Source organism: Mustelus asterias, chromosome 12 (genome assembly GCF_964213995.1).
Source record: "Mustelus asterias chromosome 12, sMusAst1.hap1.1, whole genome shotgun sequence".
NCBI classification, from domain to species: Eukaryota; Metazoa; Chordata; class Chondrichthyes; order Carcharhiniformes; family Triakidae; genus Mustelus; species Mustelus asterias.
This window is the reverse complement of record NC_135812.1, coordinates 93,310,857-93,334,173: the sequence shown is the minus strand read 5'-3', so window position 1 is coordinate 93,334,173 and position 23,317 is coordinate 93,310,857. Positions and strand designations below refer to the sequence as shown.

Sequence of the window (23,317 nt, the reverse complement as noted above, 5' to 3'; positions counted from 1 at the left end):
CGAGGGTCTGCACCCAGCCAGTAGGTTTAGTTAACAGGTGACCCAACACAACTAATCACAACTGCTTGGTATAGTCGGATATATTCGAGGGAATCTGGCGTGAAATCAGAATCAAGGTGTGCTAAGTCTCTGCGAGGTACAATATAAATGAAAATATAAATGTTTCGAGCCACAGTACCCAGCTCTGAATGAAAGAATGAACTGATCTCAGATACATGTGGCAGCGATTCCCACAAGTCTTGCTGTAAACGTTATCCTGCAGTTCCAAAGACCACCCCTGTGGCATCAACAAGGCTCTAGACGAAAGCAGTAACGTCTTGACTCCCAGCACAGAATTTAAAAAGCCAAACAATTAACACTTGGCGATATTTAAGGGTTTATTTCACCCCCTCCCCCCCAGGGTTAGCATATCATGTCAGTGGAATATTGAAAATAAAAGTAGTCAAGTAACTTGTCTGCAGTTTTTCTCACAGACGACATTCAAAGCCTGTGGTGGATATAATCTGGATTCAAAGTATTGGCTCATGCATGGCATCTGACACAAGCTCTAAAATATGTGGAGTTCAGCATTTCTCATTTCACTAAAGGTTTGCAACTGCATCAAACCAAGCAATTCCAAATTGTGTTTGTCGTGAATACAGGGCTAGTGTCCCATTGCTTAGCACAAAGTATTTTTGTATAAAAAGACTGGGCTGTGAGAAGGACTTTGAACATTGTCCTCCCACCTCGGGAACCCGGGCTAATATCCAGCCGAGGGGATGAAAGTTTCATCTTAGGCCTATTTAAGACACCCAAGTAGAATGAGGTGGTTTTAAAAATGCAGACACAGCAACCTCAGCTTCATCTTACAAAAGTGTCAATAGTTCACTACAATTTCCAGTGGCACGGTGGTTAGCACTGCTGTCTCACAGCACCGGGGACCCGGGTTCGATTCCCAGCTTGGGCCACTGTCTGTGTGGAGTCTGCATGTTCTCCCCGTGTCTGCGTGGGTTTCGCCCTACAGTCCGAAAGGCATGCTGGTTAGGTGTACTGGCAATGGTAAATTCTTCCTCAGTGGACCTGAACAGGCGCCGGAGTATGGCGGCTAGAGGGCTTTCACATTGTGGTGTTAATGTAAGCCTACTTGTAACTAATAAATAAATTTACATTCATTCTTAATAACTGCTGTGATCTTAGGTGGTTTCAAATATTGCTCACAATTCTCGTGACATTTTTACTTGTAGCCTATTTTCAACGCAAGTACTTTTTGTTTTAACTCCTCCAAAGTGAATCATGCCCACAAAGAGAAAAACTTAAAAGACTTGGGCCTGACATTTTCACACTCGTGACTTTAAATTTCTTCATTTTTGGAGAGGAATGGAATGGGAATTGACAACAGCATCCAATCACCTCAATCTCTCCAACCCGACTCTCCTCAAGTCTAGACCAAACATCCGGAAAGCCTTTGGCTGGCCTTCATGCAGATCAATACTGAACACTGTTGAACACAAAACACTAATCCAAAAGCAAAACGTTGCGCAAATTATTAACAAGCATCAATTTGCGATTAGGTTGCACTGAATTAGTCTCATTCCAAGAATAGAATCTGGAAAGTGGAGCAAAGATGCTTCAATAAAGATTCCATAGTGATTCAATGGGCAAATACACTGAAATAACACCTCACAGGGCAGTGTCCCGTCACCAGATTCCCTTTATTTACAAACTCAGTTCCACTCCCGAGAGTGCTTCAGGTACAAAGTCAGAATCTGGTGTGTCAGCAGTCCTGACATTCCCCAATATATATATATATACACATATACACAGCTGAAACTCCTTGATTGGCAGGCAATCATTACCAATCTTTTTGGCAAACCAAATCAAATTAATGAGGGGATAAATTAAAAGGGGCAACTCGCAAAAAGGAGGGGAACCGCCCGAAAAAGACAAAAGTGGAAAGGAAACTTAAAATATCAAATCAAAATGTGATTAAGAGGGTCAATAATGCACCCCGTCCCTGCGGTGCCCAGCGGGCACAGAAGGCGTTAACAGTGACCTCAGACACCGCATGCTCCCTCTCCAGGGACACCCAGCCACAAGTGTAGCTGCAGTAGAGCAGCAGACAGGTGTGTAGGACAACCCCCTGGGTCACCCGCTGCCTGGACTTGTAGATGGCACGTTTTGCCAGGCCTAGGAGCAGGTTCACGAGGAGCTCCTCCTCCTTCCCCGCACCGGGTGCAGGCAATCATTACCTCAATCAGGGAGCTCATACTCCAAGTGACAAACCTCATGGGCCTTGTTGAGGTCATTACAGGCACCAAGATGAGTGAATCTGCTGAATCTCAGGAGCAGCAGCGGTGAAGACATTTGAATTCACTCGGACATGTAGATGGCAAATTTTGCATTACAGACTGGCAGGGTGACAGAGGCGGGTTGCCCTCACATCCTTTAAAAAGTATCTGAATGAGCACTTGGCGCATCATAATATTCAGGGCTATGGGCCAAGCGCTGGCAGATGGGATTAGGTGGGAGTTCAGGTGTTTCTAATGTGTCGGTGCGGACTCGATGGGCTGAAGGGCCTCTTCTGCACTTTATGATTCGAGGATTCTAAAACTCTGTATGGACAGCAATAGGCTTAGCTATTGTTCAAGCTCCGAATGGAAGATAGAGTCTAGTGGCCGTACGCTGTAGGCAGGAATGCTGGCAAGAATATGAATTTCTGCCTGAAGAGAGCAGTGGCCAAAAGCCGTGCTATTAGCAAAGCATTCCTCCAATAAGGGACCAAGTAGAGTGGGGGAAAGAGAGAAAAGCAGCATCTGACAGCAGTGCTATTTGAAGGGGTGGAAGAGTCAGAAAAAGTGAGCAGGGAGATATTTCTGATAGGGGGAGGAAGAAACATGGTAATGTGAAGTGAAAGTGAGTGGCAAGGGGGAATCTTGTCAACATTAACTGACAGAATAGAAAACAAAAAGAAAACTAATGGAGTGGCTTGGTAGTGGGGGAATGAGGGGCAGCATCAATAAAAGGATTCGAGAACAGTGTCAACTTGAACTGGTTCTGGAGAAGGTGAGAGAGCTGTCAGCTTGAACTGAGGAAGAGGAGAAGAGGACTGCAAATATCAACTGGAGATGGTGTGCTGAATGTTACTCAATGATAGTCGGGTCAGACAACTGAGGCCGAAAGTGAGAGAATGTCCCTTTTCAGCTGGTGGCTGGACAACAGAAGCCAGGCACAGCATTTTTCCTGAAGGCAGCCAATTAAGAGGCCACACTGAGGCTACAGTCCATTTAAGGGGCCTGGCCACCAGATCCTGGGTGGGGATGAGATGGTGTTGTGAAGCACCGATGTAGGATGGGGTGGGGGGGGTTCCATGGACAATGGAGTGCCTATCAAGAATGGCCCACCCCCTAAACCGATGAGGAGGCTGCCAGGGTTTATCTCCAATGCAGACAAAATGCCCACAGAGGTTTGAAGTGGTACTTAATTGACCACTTAAAGCGGTGGCACAGTGGTTAGCACTGCTGCCTCACAGCACCAGAGACCCGGGTCCGATTACCAACTTGGGTCACTGTCTGTGCAGGATTTGCACGTTCTCCCCGTGTCTGCCTGTGTTTCCTCTGGATGTTCCGGTTTCCTCCCGCAGTCCAAAGATGTGCGGGTCAGGTGGATTGGCCATGCTCAATTGTCCCTTAGTGTCAGGGGGACTAGCTAGGGTAAATGCATGGGGTTATGGGGATAAGGCCTAAGTGGGATTGTGGTCAGTGCAGACCCGATAGGCTGAATGGCCTCCTTCTGCACTGTAGGATTCTATTCTAGAAGTGTCTTAATTGGTTGACCGCACAGCCATTTCCCCTCATTGGCAACATGCTGTATGGGTGGGATCCCTACCCAACACTTGCCCGCTGCTATTCTGCCAGCCTTCCCGCCACTCAGCACTTCCCCAATTGGCTGGGGAAAATCAGCCCAGTATCCCTTACCTTTGAGGGGGTTAGTCGCTGAATTATGCTGAAAGTTGTGGCCATCCGCTGTTGAAAATTGCAAAGGACCTGTTCATTGCAAACTTGAGGCCTGCCCAACGACATCTTTGAACAGGACTCGAAATGGTGGCTAGTGCTCCCTGCAAGAACAGGCATGATCCATATAAAAAGATTTAAAAATTGAGCGCGTGCTTCACCCATTGGTACCAGATGTTGAGTAGCAATGCGGGTCACTCAATAAAGGGATTTTCTGTGGGGCTAGGATTGTAACATTTGTGAGAGCTATCTGCACCCAATGAAAACCAAACCCCACACAGTGAGAGACTCACTTCCTTCGGGAGAGAGAGAGAGAGAAAGAGAGTGCGTATAAAATAGTCACATGAAATAATTTAGCAGCAATGAACTTGGAGGTTTTAATTGAAGAGGCAGCTTAATCAAACAAAGTCTAATCTTCAACCTGCCCTCGTCAAATTACGATTTACTCGACTCCCACACATCTTTTATTATAACTTAATTACAACCCTGCTGAGTGAACGAGCAGCATGGGCTGATCACAGGAGGTGCCAAAATCCTTCAAGGTCAGCCAAGATACTAGCAGGTGAACGGGTAGCATCATATATATATCCTGAGGTTTGATCCTGCACATCAACAGAATAATAACTAAATGAGCTTCCCCAAAAATAAACAAAACTCTTATTGCAAAAGGAAATCGCTCATCACCGTAGCACAGCATGTTGACACCCAGTCCATAGTTTATTTGGTTATGCCAAATGCAAATAGTATTTGCTCTCTGACTAGCATTCTTAAAACAATTCAGCTGCATAGCGCTGGATTCTTTTGGCCAGAAAGAGTTTATAGTCAGGATTCCAACGACTGCACATTTTTCTCAACTGTTACGCATACATTTTCAAGATGGCGCCGGAGCGAGGCGGCTTCTTGCGAGCTGTCCCCAACATACCCTCTAACTCAATCTTTTACCCTCGTTCTATGCTTTTAAAACTCTACTCTAACTCTTATAAACTCTGACAATAGCCCTATTCCAATCTCTTACCTACCTTATATCAAGTTGATCTTTCTCTACACCCTAGCGATGACTGGTAACACTACATTCTGCACCCTCTTCTTTCCTTCTCTATGAACAGTATGCTTTGTCTGTAGAGTGTGCGAGAAACAATACTTTTCACTGTATCCCAATACATGTGACAATAATAAATGCAATCAAAAAATACATTAAAACAGGCAGCTTTGAAACACCATTTCATTAGCTGCAGAAATGAAGACATGAATAATAATTTGCAACTATGCAGAAAAAAAGTCACAAGCAGATCTCACATGCGTAGGATTGTGTGGAGATTTAAACTAAACGTATTCTAAACTAAATGCAGTTTACAGTCCTGTAACAAGTTACGCAACTTCTTAACACTCTTAGCAAGAGCTTCGAATGAACAGACACTCCCCACTTTTTAATCTGATATGGTACAGAAAGTAAATATTAAGTCCAATATTTGGCTGGTGGGAAAGCAAGGGCAGGAAAATATGGGTTGTACACCAGTCCCACTTTATTTGGCACTTAAATTTAACAAAGAATCACAGAGACACATCGGCACAGACCTACACAAACGCCAAAGTTACAGGGCAAGTTCAGCATCCGTGATATATTAAACTGCGAACTTTTTAAGAAGTTGTTTATGGGATGTGGGCATCTGGCTGCTCAGCATTTATTACCCATCCCCTACTGACCTAGAGAAGGTGGTGGTGATCTACCTTCTTGAACTGCTGCAGTCCTTTTGTTGTAGGGACACCCACAGTGCTGTTAGGAATCTGATGGCACAGAAATAGGAAATACTCAGCAAATCAGACAGCATCAGGGGAGAGAGAAAAAGGGTGAATGTTTCCTTTCTGGTGAAATATTCATCAGAAACATTAATTCTCTGTCATCCTCCACAGATGCTGGGCGGATTTTTCCAAAAAAAATGACAAAGTGTCACTCGGTGTGACTCCTGCCGGCTGGGGCAGCGCAATACCGATCGTGACCTTCCAGCACTTTGTCATTTTTGTGCTGGGGGCTTGTTTTGCATCGTCATTGAGAGGGGAGAGGCCTAAAGACACCAGCAAATCTGGTTCCAGAGATTGGGGTGCCCTGCAACACATGCCCCCCCCCCCCCCCCACTTCCATCGCTGACATCATCGGAACCCCCCCTTCCCCCGTGTGTGAGTGAATTCCCGCTATGGGCTCACCATTGGGTCCACCCCCTTCAAGCCCCTCCCCCTGGCCATGCTATGACACTGCCAGGTAGCCCCTGGCATCCTGGCAGAGGCAATATCCCTGACCACCCAGGAGCCCCCAGCGTGGTCATCACGTCCGAACTCCGTTTTTTTGGAAACTAGCAATTCCCGCCAGCATTACGTCACATCGACAGGCGGGAATATCTGACGTTCCCGAAAGATACAGCGATAAGCCGATTTTGAAAACCTCAGTATATTTAAATAAATGGTAATCAGGTCATGAGCCTGATGATGTTGCTGGCGGGGGGTTCGGGGGTGGGGGGGAGGGCGGGGGGGGAGGTAGAGGATCTCATTCCGAGATCTCCCCATCACAAATCCCCTTATTGCCCTTCCGCTAGAGTTTCCAGCCACAACGGGATTTGCACACATGTTGAGATGGGTCAGAACATTGCCTCCGCTGCCTGATCTGCATTTCCTGTTCAGATTTCAAATTTCCAGCACCCACTCTATTTTGCTTTTGCACCATTTTATTGTCGGGTGGGATTTGCTGGCTGTGCTCGCCCCAAGACCGGAAAATCCCACCCAAGGTCAACAGACCTCTGCATGGTCCGCAACACCCCCGCCCTGCCCCACCCCCATGGCAGGCGGAACAGGAAAATTCCACCCCATAGTTTCTGCAAGCCAGGATTTTGATTTTGATGAAGGATAAGCTTGCATTTTATTTGAACCCAATTTCAATTAATAAGGAGACCCCAACCACTCCTCCTCCACTGTTGAACCTGAACTGGTGTGCAAATTCACCAGAAACAATCAAATCAAATCATGAAAGTAACCTACAGGCTCTGCCTCAAGCATTGGCTTTCACACCCGCAATACACACAATCACTTTCACCAGTTTGTTACGCACTGATATATGATGCATACTTAACAGGAGCACTTTAAAAAGTATGCTGCATTGTATCTACAGAAAAACATTGCTTCATAATTTGCATCAATTGGACCACTTACAAGATCTGATTTTTTTTTAACAGATCAACTGATCAAGTTAGAAGAACTATAATTTCACTATATTTAACAAAGATGGGAACAGATTTCATTAATCTGTTTCAACTGGCCATTGTATGGACTGCAAATTTTCCTGGAAAATATTTTTTTTAATGTAAGGACTTAAACAAAGGATAGTTAGTAAATTTAGTTCAGAAATACCTCTTAAACTTCAACCATTCATATTCGTCACTTGTGATAGAAGACACCTCTAAAGGAGGCAGCAAGTTATCACAATAAACAAATAGCTTTCAATCTAAGTAGAAAATAAAAGATAAAGTCACCACAGTCCTAGATGACTATATGCTGCTCAAGAACAGCTTCTTCCCTGTTGCCATCAGACTTTCGACTGGACCTACCTCACATTAAGTTGATCACCCGAGCTATGACTGTAACACTATATTCTGCAATCTCTCCTTTCCTTCTCTATGTACGGTATGCTTTGTCTGCATAGCGCACAAGAAACAATACTTTTCATTGATACATGTGACAATAATAAATCAAATCAAAAACCTTCAGGAAGAGTGATGGGGATTCAGAAAGAAAACCAGGAATCCAAGCCTAACACTTACACAAACCGACAAAGCAATTCGAAAAAAGGTAGCTATGCTCTTGCTATTGTGCATGTACTTGCTTACATAACTCAAGGGGTTAATCATACAAATATTTCAAGCCCTCAAAACCTCAAGGAAAAGCAGTTAGAGGAGGCGACAGAGAGTCCAGAAGATCACGTTGTTTACAAGAAGACAATAGCTTCGGCTGATTAAGATTCCATGCAAATCTTTCACCATTGTTACAAACACCCAAAAGGCTACAGTTTTCAGATGAAAAAGCCGGCTGGAATGTTATTGTCTGGTGAAGCACATACTACCTCAAACCCACAAGCGGTTATGATACTGGGAAGCATTCAGCAGGTTGGACAGATTAACTGCACAGGAAACTGACATGTTCAGGTTGAGTGGGATCTTTTGGAGTCCACAGCTGAACTATTAAATGGTTTGTTTTCACCAGCAGAGGCTGCCTGACCTGCTGAATGGTTCCAGTATATTTTGTCACTGATTTCCAGTCACTACATTGTTTTGTTTTTGCACACATTACCTGGCACAGGTTTGAGATTCTTTGTTCAAGTGAGGAATTTAAGGCTACTCAAAGAAGAGCTTTAGACACAGTACATTACATGACATGTGAATTGCTGTGGAAAGCAGCAAGGGAGGATCTAATTCAATTCTTCTTCCAAATACATTCGCAAGAAACATCCCTAGGGTTGAGCTCAATGGATTCACAAGCTGAATGAAGAGATCATCCAATTTTGCCGAGGAATGCAATCCGATTTAAAACTGCTATCGTCCTTTGTCTCACTTAAGTTCTGCCAAAAGCATAAAGTTGCTAGATACACGCGCACTGATGTACAATCTTTAGCATCTCATCTTCCAATCAGGCACGTTATTGCCCTCAGGACTCAATAATGAGTTTAACAACTTGAGACTGTTACCTTTCTCCACCATCTTGTTCAGCTTTCTCCTCCATCTTAAACCCCCTCCCTTTTTTTAATATCCCATATACTTATTGTCTCAATTCAATAATCCTCCCTTCCCCCCCATACCAAGCTATCAGTCCCTTGTTCTCAACTTTGCTGCATCTTGCTGCAATCTCTCCCAGCTACAGTTTAATATTCGAAACATCTCTCCCTCTCTTTAGTTCTGAAGAAGAGTCAGTTGGACTCGAAACATTAACTCTTTTTCTCTCCCGACAGATATTGCTCATTTTAGCTTATTGATGTAAATTCTTGTTCAAATGGACAAAAAAAAAGGTGTTCCAAAGCCTCTCTGATGAATGTTGTTTGGTTCTGAATCTTTTAGACAAAGAATGTCCGAAAAAACGGGGACAAGGAAAGTGAGAGAGAAAAATAGAATGCAGTGCACAAGTATGAGGGGAGAGAGTCTGCATCGAAATAGATTTAAAATCTCTGGGCAAAAAGAAGTGCAATTTTGGAAACACTCTAAAGCTTTCTGATGATATTGAACCATGCTGTTCTTGCAACATCTTTGGTATGTTGGGGGAGGCGATGGCCTAGTGGTATTATCACTAGACTATTAATCCAGAAATTTAGCTAATATTCTGGGGACCCGGGTTCAAATCCTGCCACGGCATATGGTGGAATTTGGATTCAATAAAAAATATCTGGAATTATGAATCTACTGATGACTATGAAATCATTGTTGATTGTCAGAAAAATCCATTTAGTTCACCAATATCCTTTAGGGAAAGAAATGTTCTCTTTACCCGGTCTGGCCTACATATGACTCCAGAGCCACAGCAATGTGGTTGACTCAACTGCCCTCGGGCAACCAGGGATGGGCAATAAATGCTAACCAGCCCACGATGCCCATGGCCCATGAATGAATAAAAAAGTGCCATTTCTGGTGACTTTAGACTGCAATAGATGTACTTGGTATGAATGCCAAAGCTCAGTAATTGGAGTAAGTGGAAGATATGCAGTGGAGTGTTAGTGATAGAAAAGTATCGCTAGGATTGAAAGGAAAATCTACAAGCCAGTGAGAGACCAATATTGTTAAGTAATGCAGAAACCTGGGCAACATCAAGAAGAGATGAACAATGATTGGATACTAATGAGATGCAAATGCTGAGATGTGCATCTCAAGTAACCAGAAAGAACAAGATCAGGAAGCCACATATCAAAAGAGGCAGTGAACATTGCGGGAGCATCGAAGAAAGTAGCTAAGAGATTGAAACACTCATCTATTGTGGAGAGAGGGAGGGAATATAGTGAGGCGAGTGATGGAGATGAGACTGCCAAGAAGATGGAGAAGAGGAAACATAGAAACTAGAAGCAGGAGTGGGCCATTCGGCCATTCGAGCCTGCTTCGCCATTCATCATGATCATGGCTGATCATCAAATTCAATATCCTGATCCCGCCCCCCCCTTCCTCCCATATCTCTTGATCCCTTTAGCCCCAAGAGCTGTATCTAACTTCTTCTTGAAATCTCAACGTTTTGGCCTCAACTACTTTGTGGTAGTGATTCCCACACATTCACCACCCTCTGGATGAAGAAATTTCTCCTCACCTCAGCTCTTAAAAGGTTTACCCCTTATCCTCAAACTATGACCCCTAGCTCTGGACTCCCCCACCATTGGGAACATTCTTTCTTAATCTACCCTGTCTAATCCTGTTAGGATTTTATAAGTTTCTATGAGATCCCCTGAGGGAGTCTTCAGACCAAATAGAAATGCACAATGCAGCAAAATTAAGAGGAAAAATTGGTGACTGACAGAAGGAGATGGAGAGGGTGATCAACCAATATTGTGGTGACCCCCAAGTAAAATGTGAGAAGCTGAAAGAAGAATACAGTTAAGTGCGAGGCCCCATTCTCAATCCTGCTCAAACACAGCATGGATTGGAGAATCCGGTGTCAGTGTCCATATGCCCAATCTCTGCTGCTTCCTATTTTATGACTTAAGAGCCTTTCAAAAAGAAATTGCAGCAGTAGTCAAATGTCAAGGCCCGACCTGCCTGTGGAATGAAACTGGAGTGTGTGGGAAGCCTCGCTGTTGATGCAAGGGTGCGTTAACACGAGTGTTAAGAGCAAGCACTCACTCGGCTTCAGAACTGTCCCAATAAAAGTTTATTTTTGCCTCTGGAAACATTTAGTGGCCACTTTCAGGTTGACAGTGGCCCTCGTGCTCTCCCATACCTTCCCCATCATGCGGCCTTGTTGCCAGTAGGCAGGTTCGATACACAAACAGATTTTGGCACATCTCCGAAATAAACATTTTCTTTTTCAAAATGCAGCAATAACAGAGACTGTGTAAACGGATGGGAGAAAATGGGCCAAATCCTGGTTTGCAGAGGTTTAGCAAAATAATCCCTTTTTAACTCGCAGGCGTCAGCGAGGCCTGGCTGTCTGCTGGTCAAAGCCTTCAGTATCACTTTCCTGTTACCTGTTCTGCATAGGAATAGGGTACAGGATGTCACACTATATTCCCATAGCTCCCAAACATAAAGGCCCTACAATATAACCCCCTAGCCACCTGATACAGCAAACAAACATTTCAGCGAAGTTGCCGAGAACTTTTCAAAAAATACATGAAAACTTTCCTTCATTGATTTTAAAATGCACAACCCTGCATCAACATATTCGCACTTGGAGCTGGACTCATGGCACAAATCTCGTTGACCAAAGTCCTTCTGTGAATGATGATTTAAGTGCTGCCAATTGATTCATATGTTAAAACTGCGTTGGTCCCGGCTGTGATTTTGCACCACTGTCTCATTATCATGATCCCTGGCAACAGTCCATCGGTGAGCCACAGCAAGGGAGAAAGGTTTCTCTGTTACATTTCAATTGGTGGATCTATCTGCCCTGCTTATTTCATTGTGGGGGATGTCGAGATTACTCAGTACTGCGGAACGTAACGCTTGTTCATCATGACTTGTTCATCAGACCTCAATCTTAAGCTTCACCCGTCGCCAAATTTCCATCTCAGCAAAACTTTTTATCCCCAACCCCGAGAGAAATTTAAAATGACTATATACGTCAACACTATCTGACTGGTTCGGGGTGAGATACATCTTCGAAATTGGGGGGGATGTTCTCTCAGTTCACACAAATTTGATAAATTTTTATTTTAGCTGATATAGAAAGCACACTTTTGGATGTGGGACTGGGAGCTGTTTACGTCCTGCATTAATGAACCCTACGAAAAGAAAGGAGCTAGTGTCTTTTGCCCATTTTAAATCTCAAAGTGGAAGCGCATATTTGAAAAGGAGAAGTATGAAGATTATTCAGAGGCTTTAAGTGCCAAGTCCTTGTGGAAGCTGGTACCAGCCAGCCTGTCCAACACATCGGTAAGTCAAGATTTGATTCCCTTTGACTATTTGGCCATTGCAGATATTCTTGCAATTCTTCAAAGGATTTTTGACAACACAGTGAAAAAAGGAAATATTACAAATGCTATATGGCTTCATGGCATTCCCCTTCAAAATCAGTGGTGCTGTTTTCTACTGTATTTGTCCAGTTTCTATGGAAACTCTTAATCCCCTGTTTAGATTTACCCAGTATAACTTTTCCATCCCAGTAGTTAATTAAAAAACTCATTCATTGCATTTTCTGCATTGTGTCAGAATCGCAATACAATTTATAAGCATTCTAATGAGAAATGAAGATAGTTAAAAGAAACAAGCAAATGTTGATGGAATGCAGGCAAGAACCTTCATGTAATGCCCTCCGTCTGGGTGGGTGGTAGCGAAGGCGGCTCATCAGGTTAAGAGAGAGTGAGGATAAAGGGTTTTGAGAAATGTTAGAGTTGTTAGGAGTGCAAAATATTTTGCTGCAAGCAGTGTTTCAGTCAGACACCACCTTCAGCAGATACGGTAGTGAGTTTTAAGGGGCGTCTGGACAAGTACATGAATAGGATGGGAATAGAGGGATATGGTCCCCGGAAGGGTAGGGGGTTTTAGTTCAGTTGGGCAGCATGGTCGGTGCAGGCTTGGAGGGCCGAAGGGCCTGTTCCTGTGCTGTAATTTTCTTTGTTCATTCAGGGAAATGAAGACAAACATTTAACTAGGAGAATACCGTACACGGTTATGGTGGGAGAGTAAATGAATGGGATTTGTTTTGCATTACTCTGATAAGGAGGTGGCACAGACATGGGCTGAATTGTCCTCTGCTCTTGTAAACTTACATTGCTCTCTAGGTCAGGCCCTTCATGATTCTCCCATACTATTGTTCAAATGTCTCATCTTAATAATAGAACAAGTGATTACAATGTCAATGTATCTTCTCGCTCTGTAAAGCTTCACCTCCAAAACTCCATATCCTAACTCGCACCAAGTCCTATTCATCCACTTCACTGACCTGCAAAGGCTTCCCGCTCCAACAATGCCTCAATTTTAAAATTCTCATCCGCGTGTTCCAACTCTCCATGGCCTCACTGCCCACACTGACTTGTTCCAGCTTCACACCTGTGCAAGATCTCTGCATTGCCTGAATTCTGGCCCCTTGTGCATCACTGATTTCCAATGCTCCGCCATTGGTGATTATGCCTCTGACTGCTCCAAACTCCGAAATACCCTCCCTGAATTTTTCTCTTCTCCTTTATGATGCTACGTATAACCTACCTCTGACCAAGCTTATGGGCACCTGTCCTAATATGGTTCAGAGACAAATGCTGATGATGAAGTCTGCTGTGAAAGGTCCTGTGGCATTTTACCATGTTAACAGAGCTACGTAAATGTAAATTGTTGTTCACAGAATCCCTAGAGTACAGAAGGAGGCGGCCATTCAGCCCATGGAGTCTGTACCAATCACAATCCCACCCAGGCCCTATTCCCATAACGCCAAACATTTACCCTGCTTATCTCCCCTGACACCAAGGGGCAAGTTAGCATGGCCAATTCACCTAACCCACACATCTTTGGACTGTGGGAGGAAACCGGAGCAGCCAGAGGAAACCCATGCAGACACGGGGGGGGGGGGGGGGGGGGGGGGGGGGGGGGGGGAGAGAAAGTACAAACTCCAAACAGAGAATGACTGAGGCCGGAATTGAACCTGGGTCCCTGGTGTTGTGAAGCAGCAGTGCTAACCACTGTGCCACCGTGTCACTTGTTGTTCTTACAATAACGTGTACACAAAGACACCCACATATGCATCCTATATCACTATACATCACCCAGAAGATTAAGAGTCCAAAAGATTTTTACAAATAAAACAAAACCATTGCAGGGGAGATCCATTTTCCATGTAGAAGTTTTCATATTGTTGGCGCTGCACTTTTGAGAATGAGGACAAGGGAAAAATCACACTTCTGTGAAGGAGATAATTGGTGGTTATTGACAAGATAATATTCCTATTTTTTTTGAAAAAAGTCATGGAATTAGATCAGGAGAATCAGGTATGAACAACACTGTGAAATCTCTGCAAGTGCCCCAACATTTAATCCTAAACACAGCTGTATTGTGAATATGAGAGTTTGATTTTTAGAAGCAGTTACTTTCCTGGTGACTTGGAAGTAAATTTAATTCACTCTCACTTTTTTTTAAAAAAAACCTCATTTTATTCCCTTCTCAGAGTTACAAAGCCAACACGCGGAGTGGACGGGGCGAAATCCATCTCCTTGCCTGCTCCAGAAACCAATTCAAATATCAACCAATTCATGGCCCCCACAAAAGAGACATTCTAGATCCAAGGTGACGGGAAGGAGCATTACACCTGATTGCATGTTTGATCCTATGCTTGATGTTAGCCAAACGTAGAAGCACAAGATGCTGATGTAACACCCACATGATTGTGTAACAGAGATATAGAGGGAGCAAATTTATTCCCAATATAACGAGTAAATAAAGAGTAATGGTTTTCACAAATTACAGTCTCAAACAGCTATCTTTGTGAGAATAGACAAGCCCCAAAGAATCCTGTCTAGATCCCTAAAACACTTGAGAAACACTTTATTCCTTAAGATACTGGATTCTATTTTGCATTTTCCCAACAGGGAATCAATGGGCCGAATTCTCCCATGGCCCCACCAGCTGGCAGGGTGGAGGCACCTGTGGAGGGGTTAGAGAAGATCAGCAGGATGCCCAAAGATCACCAGCATGAATTTCCCGCAGGATCTTCCACAGTTGCCCGCCATGGCAGATTGGGAAACCTGCTGGGGGTAGGTATGAAACAGACTTGCATCACACTAATGGGACGCAGATGAAGGCCCGACCACCCACACCCACGGCACCAGTGGGAAAACACGTTGGTGCGAAACACTCCTTGAACAACTTGACATCCAGATCTCAGGATTTGCACAAACGGTGCCTGGGGTTGCCTCCAGAGTTTGGGGAGGTGGATCTTTCAGATTTGGTATCTTGGGGAGGGGTCCATGTCCCAGCCTCAGAATGTTCCCAGAGATCCATCTTTGTTTTCAGGAGGTCCATCTTCTTTCTTCAATGGAGGGTCAGCCATGTTGGGCCACATTGGCTGCATGGATTGGATGGCAGACCACGTTCATTCAAGCCTGCCCCGCTACAGAATACGGCACAAAATACCCAGTTGCCTAAGTAATGAGGTTGGGACGGAAGACTTAGTGTGTTCTTTGCCGGTCTCTGCAGCGGGAGAATACTCCACATTCCTGCCCCCACGGGGATGGAAGAATTCCACCCAATGTCTCAATGCATGCAATGAGTCTATTAACATTCAAAAGCACCCGTGTAGGAAAAGGTCACCTGTGATCAATTGGTCTGAGCGCCACACAACTTGAAATTTATGCCAGATTGTCAAATGACTCTAGATTACTGAACTGCCCACACTATCAAGCTAAGGATTGCATGCTCTGCGTCTTCAATGCAACAATTCCATTAACTGCAACAACTGAGCTAAATTCTGGACATTGGGTTATGTTAAACTTGATGCGAACAAGGACATGATGAGATGTTGATATTATCCTGTTCAACCCACTTATTGATCTCTACATATTGATCCTAATTTTAAGCATTGACTGTCAATTTAATGTTGCATTTGAAATGGTGACTGAAGATGTTGCACACTTTACAGGGTGGCTTTAAGCCAACTAGTAGACACTTCCTTTTCCAGATGATACTTCCAATGTCTCCTTATTTTTTTGTTTAGAAGAGGAATGCTGGAACATCAGTCTTAGTTAAAGGGGATGAAATGGCCTAGTGGTATTATCACTGGAAAATTATTTCAGAAACTCAACTAATGTTCTGGGGACCTGGGTTCGAATCCCGTCACAGCCGATGGTGGAATTTGAAGTCAGTAAAAAAATCTGAAACTAAGAATCTACTGATGACCATGAAACCATTGTCGATTGTCGGAAAAACCCATTTGGTTCACTAACATTCTTTAGAGAAGGAATTCTGCTGTCCTTACCCAGTCTGGCCTACATGCGACTCCAGAGCCAAGCAACGTGGTTGACTCTTAATTGCCCTCCAAGGACAACTAGGGATGCGCAATAAATGTTGGCCAGCCAGCGGTGCCCATGTCCCACGAATGAATTTTGAAAAAGAGAGTGGGAAGAGAAGAATTCTTAATATTAAGGCCTAAACTTTCAGCAATAGAACAGGTGACTCACCTGGGGAAAATATTGGGAGGTACGGCTAACCCACTGAGCAATCCAGTGCAGCAACTCTACAGAATGTATTTATTGATTAACAAAACATGTCTGGGGCTGTATGGACCAAAGTTTCAGAGTTAGGATACCCAATCAGCTACTTGAAGCTCATTTTCATGGGGTGCCTGTGCGGAGAGATGGGAGTGAAATTGTCGCACTAAACAAAACAAGCGGGAAGACTCTGAACACAAAGAACAATACTGCAATTCCAGTCATAGAATCCCACCATGGAGGTCATCCGGCCCATCGAGTCTGCACCAACAACAATCCCACCCTATCCCCAGTAACTCCACGTATTTACCCTGCTAGTCCCCTGACACTAAGAGGCAATTTACCATGGCCAATCCACCTAACCCGCACATCTTTGGACGGTGGGAGGAAACCGCAGCACCCGGAGGAAACCCACGCAGACACGGGGAGAACGTGCAAACTCCACACAGCCTAGGGAGCAAATACATTCACAGCAGTGGGGAGCTGAGCAGTTCAGCAGGCTCTTAAGAAAAGTCTATTCCATTACCTTTTCTCGGTTGCCGCACAAACGTCAAGGTCGAAATCTTTCAATCAGTGCATACCTCAAGGTGAAGCAACATTCCTCGGAGCTGACACACTCCTATATTTAGTTGTCCCTGTTGCTATTTATTCCATACACAAAGGCAACGTTCGCTATCCAGTGATGTAATTTGCCATAAATAAATTTCAAAACATTTTGGATCTAATTAGGGCTGTTCTTCTAGCGGACAACTAAACTTTCTCACACCTACCTTGTTCCGTTGTTATGGTGCATTTTGGATGTCATTTGCATTCAGAATCCCAGATTGAATTGACACCAAGAAAAGGTGATTCATTCGGCTCTGCTGATGACCCTGTGGATAAGTGTACCTCCGAGGTCACGGACATTTCTATTTTTTTATTCATTCGTGGGACATGGGCGTGGCTGGCTGGCCAGCATTTACTGCCCATCCCTAGTTGCCCTCGGAGAGCAGTTGAGAGTCAACCACATTGCTGTGGTTCTGGTGTCACTTTGTAGTCATGATGTGGAGATGCCGGCGTTGGACTGGGGTAAACACAGTAAGAAGTTTAACAACACCAGGTTAAAGTCCAACAGGTTTATTTGGTAGCAAATGCCACCAGCTTTCAGAGTGCTGCCCCTTCAGGAGATGAAGGGGCAGCGCTCGGAAAGCTGGTGGCATTTGCTACCAAATAAACCTGTTGGGCTTTAACCTGGTGTTGTTAAACTTCTTATTGTGGTCACTTTGTAGGCCAGACTAGGTAAGGACAGCAGATTTCTTTCCCGAAAGGACATGAGCGAACCAGATGGATTTTTCCGACAATCAACAATGGTTTCATGGTCATCAGTACATTCTTAATTCCAGATATTTTTCAGTGAATTCAAATTCCACCAGCTGCTGTGGCGGGATTCGAACCCAGGCCCCCAGAACATTAGCTGAGCTTCTGCATTAAGAGGCTAGCAATAATACCACTAAGCCATCGCTTCACCCGCACTTACAAGATCCCACAGATAATCTCCAAGCTAAAACGAGTGACTGGCTCGCAACCAATGTGACAAGTTAAGGTGCTACAATTAACTTCAACATCGTTGATTATGCTAAAAAGCAAAGATAAAAGCAACTTTCATAGTAACTTCATTGCAGTGTTAATGCAAGCCTACTTGTGGCATTAATAAATAAACTTAAAAAAGACCCATTCAGCCTTGGTTTTTGCCCTGATAGTTACCCGAAAAGCCAAGGCAGCAACATGCATGCAACTGAATATTAGCAGAGAATAGGACTAGCTTCGACTGTCCTTTAGTTCTGATATTATAACATCCAGCTATACATATCTGCATGGGATTTTACAAAAGAGTGGCGAACCATCAGTCCCCACAAGTTACCAGCTCTGGGAAAGAAGCAGAGAGAAAGAGATAAATTCATGGCTAGGAATTTCTCTTTTTACAGAATCCTCAACAGTGCAGAAGGAGACCATTCAGCCCACCGAGCCTGCACCGGCAACAATCCTACCCAGGCCCTATCCCCACGTCGTTACCCTGCTAATCCCCCTGACACTAAGGAGCATGGTCATCCACCAGACCGGCACATCTTTGGATTGTGGGAGGGAACCAGGGCACACGGGCGCACGGGGAGAACGTGCAAACTTCACACAAACAGTGACCCAAGCCGGGAATTGAACCCAGGTCCCTGCTACCGTGAGGTAGCAGTGCTAACCACTGTGCCACCTTTTAAAACAGGCTTCAGAGATTTCATATAAATCATAGAATCATACGCCGGAACTCTATCACCTCACACGCCATGGAATCAAAGCAGGCAAGGGTCCGACAACAGAAATCTCCATTGACATTGGGCAGAAACTTCCGGTCTTGCCCAAGCAAAGCTGTAAAACTCCACCTATCGAATCCCTACAGTGCAGAAAGAGGCCATTTGGCCCATCGAGCATGCACCGACAACAATCCCAACCAGGCCCTATCCCCATAACTCGACCTAATTACCCTGCTAATCTACCTGACATTAAAGGGGCAATTGAGCATGGCCAATCCACCTAACCCACACATCTTTGGAAATAAGGAGTTTCTAAAAAAATTAAATAGATGACAGGCATGTAATTCAGATCACCCACACAGATGAAGTTCCGGAAATGAACTTATATTTTTGGCACTTCGGAGTTTCCCAACCTTGGGCTCTGTAAATGTTTAATTTCTGTGATTCCACATGTGGGAAACTCCAAGTTTCTGGTGAAAGTTCAGTCTTAACATCAGTCACACGGCAAACAGAAGGGAACATTCAATGTCATTGCAACAGGAGATGCAAGAGCTTTAGAGTAAAGGTTATTGACCAAGATTGAGTTTTTAAAAAAAGGGTTTCACGGCACATCCTAAACATTACAACAGGCACTCGTGAGACGGGAAGTCACACTTGGGAGAGAGAAAGAGATAAGTGACAATTTGAGATTCAGAAAACTTTAATTCATACTGCAAACTGCATAGAGGCTTGTACATTGCAAATTGGTGTACCAATCAATGAACATAAGAATAAAGGTCTAAAAATGTATCTTGAATCCATTGAAACAAATCAGACCAAAAGCTTATTACACCATCTTTTCCCCCTGATTTACAGCCTCAAAATGTTCAAAATACACTGTGGTCTGTGCTGGCTTCCTACCAGAAATTATAGTCATTTATTAATGAAGTGCTTCAGCATTCTCAGCCCACTAAGTGATTTATCAGTTCATTCCTCAGAAGTTTTTTTTTTAAAATAATGGAATCCAATCTCTTAATGGTACTTGGCAATGCTTAGAAAACCCAAATGCACTTTCAGAACTGAATAATCACCGATAGAATTTAATTTCCTCTTTATCTCACTATTATGTCTGGTCAAACTTCTTAGGAAAGACCTTTGAGCCCTCTAATAAAATGGTCCCGGAGCTGGTGAGAGGATGGAGAAGTTCACAATCACTGCCATTAACACGGTGCACTTGGGTTGTCATAACTACAGCGAGTAGCGGCTGACAGGAAGCAGCAAGCAAGGTTCGCCCGCTCTCTCAAAATGTGTTTGCCACTCTGCCTAACCCAAGCACTGTACACATTAATCTTCAGAAGCTGTCAGCAGAGAACAAACACTTCGCAAAGGTATACCTGGAGAGTACACACAAAACATTCAGCTCGACTCAATGAGTGGCCTGCACTACAAATCTTTAATAGCAGAAACCAAACTTCCGTCTGTTTTATCTGCTCCATCTTTTTTGACTCAGATGACAAAATAGGAGGCCAACGAAAGGGAAGTTCCAGCAGGTTAGCACTCTAGGAAAGACCCAAAAGTAGCCAGCAACACTCTTTGTATCACGAAAAAGTCTTCCATTTGCAAACCAAGTTGCAAAATAAAAATATCCTGGCTTCTGCATATGACTCTGCAGTGAGCAGCCAGTTAGTTGTAGCAGGAACTGTGTTAAACAAGTCGGCAGGCAGTTCTTCAAAGTGTCCTGCCTCCAATAACCCTGGCACTTCTAGCAGACCCAGACATGATCCTTCGGTCCTGCATCCTGGGGAAAGATGATGTCAAAAGAAACAGGAGTTTACTTGGCACAGTACAGCAAGTCCCCTTCGGGTGTAGCTCGACCATGAACACACACTAGGGGCTGGAGAGTGGAGGGAAATAATGCATTATAATGACCCTCAGTGCGGACTGTTTTACTTAAGAGGTGACTGACACCAGGGTCTCTTGGTAATTCAGAATTGTAGGGACAGCTTAGGTCTGTGAACTGAGTTAAAAGGAAATCAAATTGAGAACTTCAACATGCCCCAGATTCTTATAAACTGTTAAGAGACAGGCAACTTGCATTTGATCCGGTCAATGTTGGATGTAAACTTGGATCCTGGCAAGGGATGGGGGTCATGATGTGGAGATGCCGGCGTTGGACTGGGGTAAGCACAGTAAGAAGTCTCACAACACCAGGTTAAAGTCCAACAGGTTTATTTGGTAGCAAATACCATAAGCTTTCGGAGCGCTGCCCCTTCGTCAGATGGAGTGAAAATCTGTTCTCCAACAGTGCACAGAGACACAGAAATCAAGTTACAGAATACTAATTAGAATGCAAATCTCTACAGCCAGCCAGGTCTGGACCCCCAGGTCCAAGCTCAGCTGCTGCTTTTAGTGTGGCATAGTGGTTAGCATTGCTGCCTCAGTGTCCAGGGGCCCAGGTTCGATCTCAGCCTCAAGTGACTGTCTGTCTGCGTGGAGTCTGCATGCTCTCCCCATGTCTGCGTGGGTTTTCTCCAGGCGCTCCAGTTTCTTCCTGCAGCCCAAAGATGTGAAGGTTAGGATGTTAGGCCATGCTCAATTGCTCCTTAGTGGCCCAAGATATTAGGGCGATTAGCGGGATAAATATGCGGGATTACGGGGATAGGGTCAGAGTGGGCAACTCTGTTAGACAAATGGTGGATGAGGGTACAGGGGCAAGAAAAAAAATCCCAAATTCACCTCAACTTGAACAAATTTAAATCCAGGTGACAGTGAGAATCATAGAAGCCCGACAGTGCAGAAGCATGTCATTGGGCCCATCGAGTCTGCACCATTTCTCTAACAGAGCTGCCCACTCTGACCCTATCCCCATAATCCCGCATATTTATCCCGCTAATCGCCCTAATATCTTGGGCCACTAAGGAGCAATTGAGCATGGCCTAACATCCGAACCTTCACACCTTTGGACTGTAGGAAGAAACTGGAGCGCCCGGAGGAAACCCACGCAGACATGGGGAGAGCATGCAGACTCCACGCAGACAGACAGTCACTTGAGGCCGAGATCGAACCTGGGCCCCTGGACACTGTGAGGCAGCAATGCTAACCACCAAGCCACACTAAAAGCAGCAGCTGAGCTTGGAAACCTGCACTGGTTAGGTGCATTGGCCATGCTAAATTGTCCCTCAGTGTCCCCCAACAGGTGCCGGAATGTGGCGACTCGGAGATTTTCATAGTAACTTCATTGCAGTGTTAATGTAAGCCTACTTGTGACTAATAAATAAACTTACAAACTGTTTATGGTTTCATTATTGGCCGGCTTGGCGATAAGAGCTTTAATATGCTTCCTTATGGTTCCTGCAAGGAGTGTTCTAACCTTGCATGAACGTCTAAGAACGTTGTCACTGTATTTTGGGTGGGGCCCAGTGAACAGATAGGAAGTATTTGGAGTGCGACTTCTCTGAATCGTCCAGTCATAAATTTAACCCTTTCAAAATTTGGGGAGCTGAGCAAATTCAGGAAAATCCAAGAAAAATCACCCAAGCCCAACACACAGTCAAATATCCCGAAGGGGAGTACAGTAAAAGGAAGTTTCAATCACCAGCTGCCTTGATTTTATTATTACAATGCAGAGTAAAATTGAGCCTGTTTCCAGGGAACACCACTGACCATGCAATTCCAGATTAATTACTACAAACGATGTGGGAACTTCAAGCAAACCCTTGTCCTGTTTAACCCAGAAACAGCGAGTCATACAGTCTTCCATCATTAATAAGAGAGAGTCTTGTCTCACTTTGCTACAGCAACAAGCAACACCTATTAATTGGGCTCAATTGTATAAAGATGGTGGGCATTACCTCTTCAGCCCCTGTCGATAGACAAAGCTGAACACGTGGTTGCTCAGTTTGGAGGTGCAGCTTTAAATGTGTGATGTTAGTGTACCTTTAAGAAAGGGTTTTTTTTTAAATCATGATCTCTGCAGCTCTCACAGTCAGTGTTTCTCTGCTCACAGCCTTAGCTGATATCATTATGACACTGGTTTGACTGTAGATGTCCTTTTATTGCTGCTTAAACGTGGGTTTGTTTATTTTCACTGGGATGTTTATAACTCTGCATTGTTAGGAGGAAAACTGGTTGGCAGGTCAGGTGATAGTTTTTTTCCCCATTTTCAGGTTAGAGCTGCAGGTTTGAGTTTTAGTTTTAGAAGGGGCATCAAGCTGAAAAGAAGTCTCGCTCTCCTGCTCTCCCTGGTTTTGGAAATTCTGACGGTTAGCTGAAAGCAAGGTCTTGCCTTTCTAAAGGGGGGAAATCGGCTGTTGGTGGTTTGCCTGGAGTTCCTGGTGTTTTGGGAAGCTATTCTGACCTCAAACTGTTGAGAGTCTATCCAGAGAACTGCAGACTTCACCCAAAGGTCTCAAGTCCAGTATCACGTGAGCATCAGTCTTTGCTGTGTTAAACCTGTGAAAAGGGTCTTTTGTCTACGGGACTGGTTTGATTGGAACATATTTAGGTATATTTGTTAAGGGTTACACATTATAGTGGTTGTTTTATTTCTGGTTTGTAATTGAGAAGAATTCTTGCTAATTTTCTTACTATACATGTTAACTATATTCTTAAATAAACTTTGTTTGATAAAAGCTCCCTAGTGGGTCACTTGAATCACACCTGAAGTGAAACCTATCATGCTTATCCTAACCAAATTCAAGATGCAA

The 23,317-nt window shown here is 44.2% G+C and overlaps 1 long non-coding RNA gene across 1 annotated transcript in view; it reads right to left on the bottom strand.

The window, feature by feature from the left end:
• The window catches only part of LOC144501976 (uncharacterized), a 275,383-nt gene that overhangs the window by 169,643 nt on the left and 82,423 nt on the right, over positions 1–23,317 (bottom strand). The gene's annotated exons all lie outside the window — the stretch shown is intronic.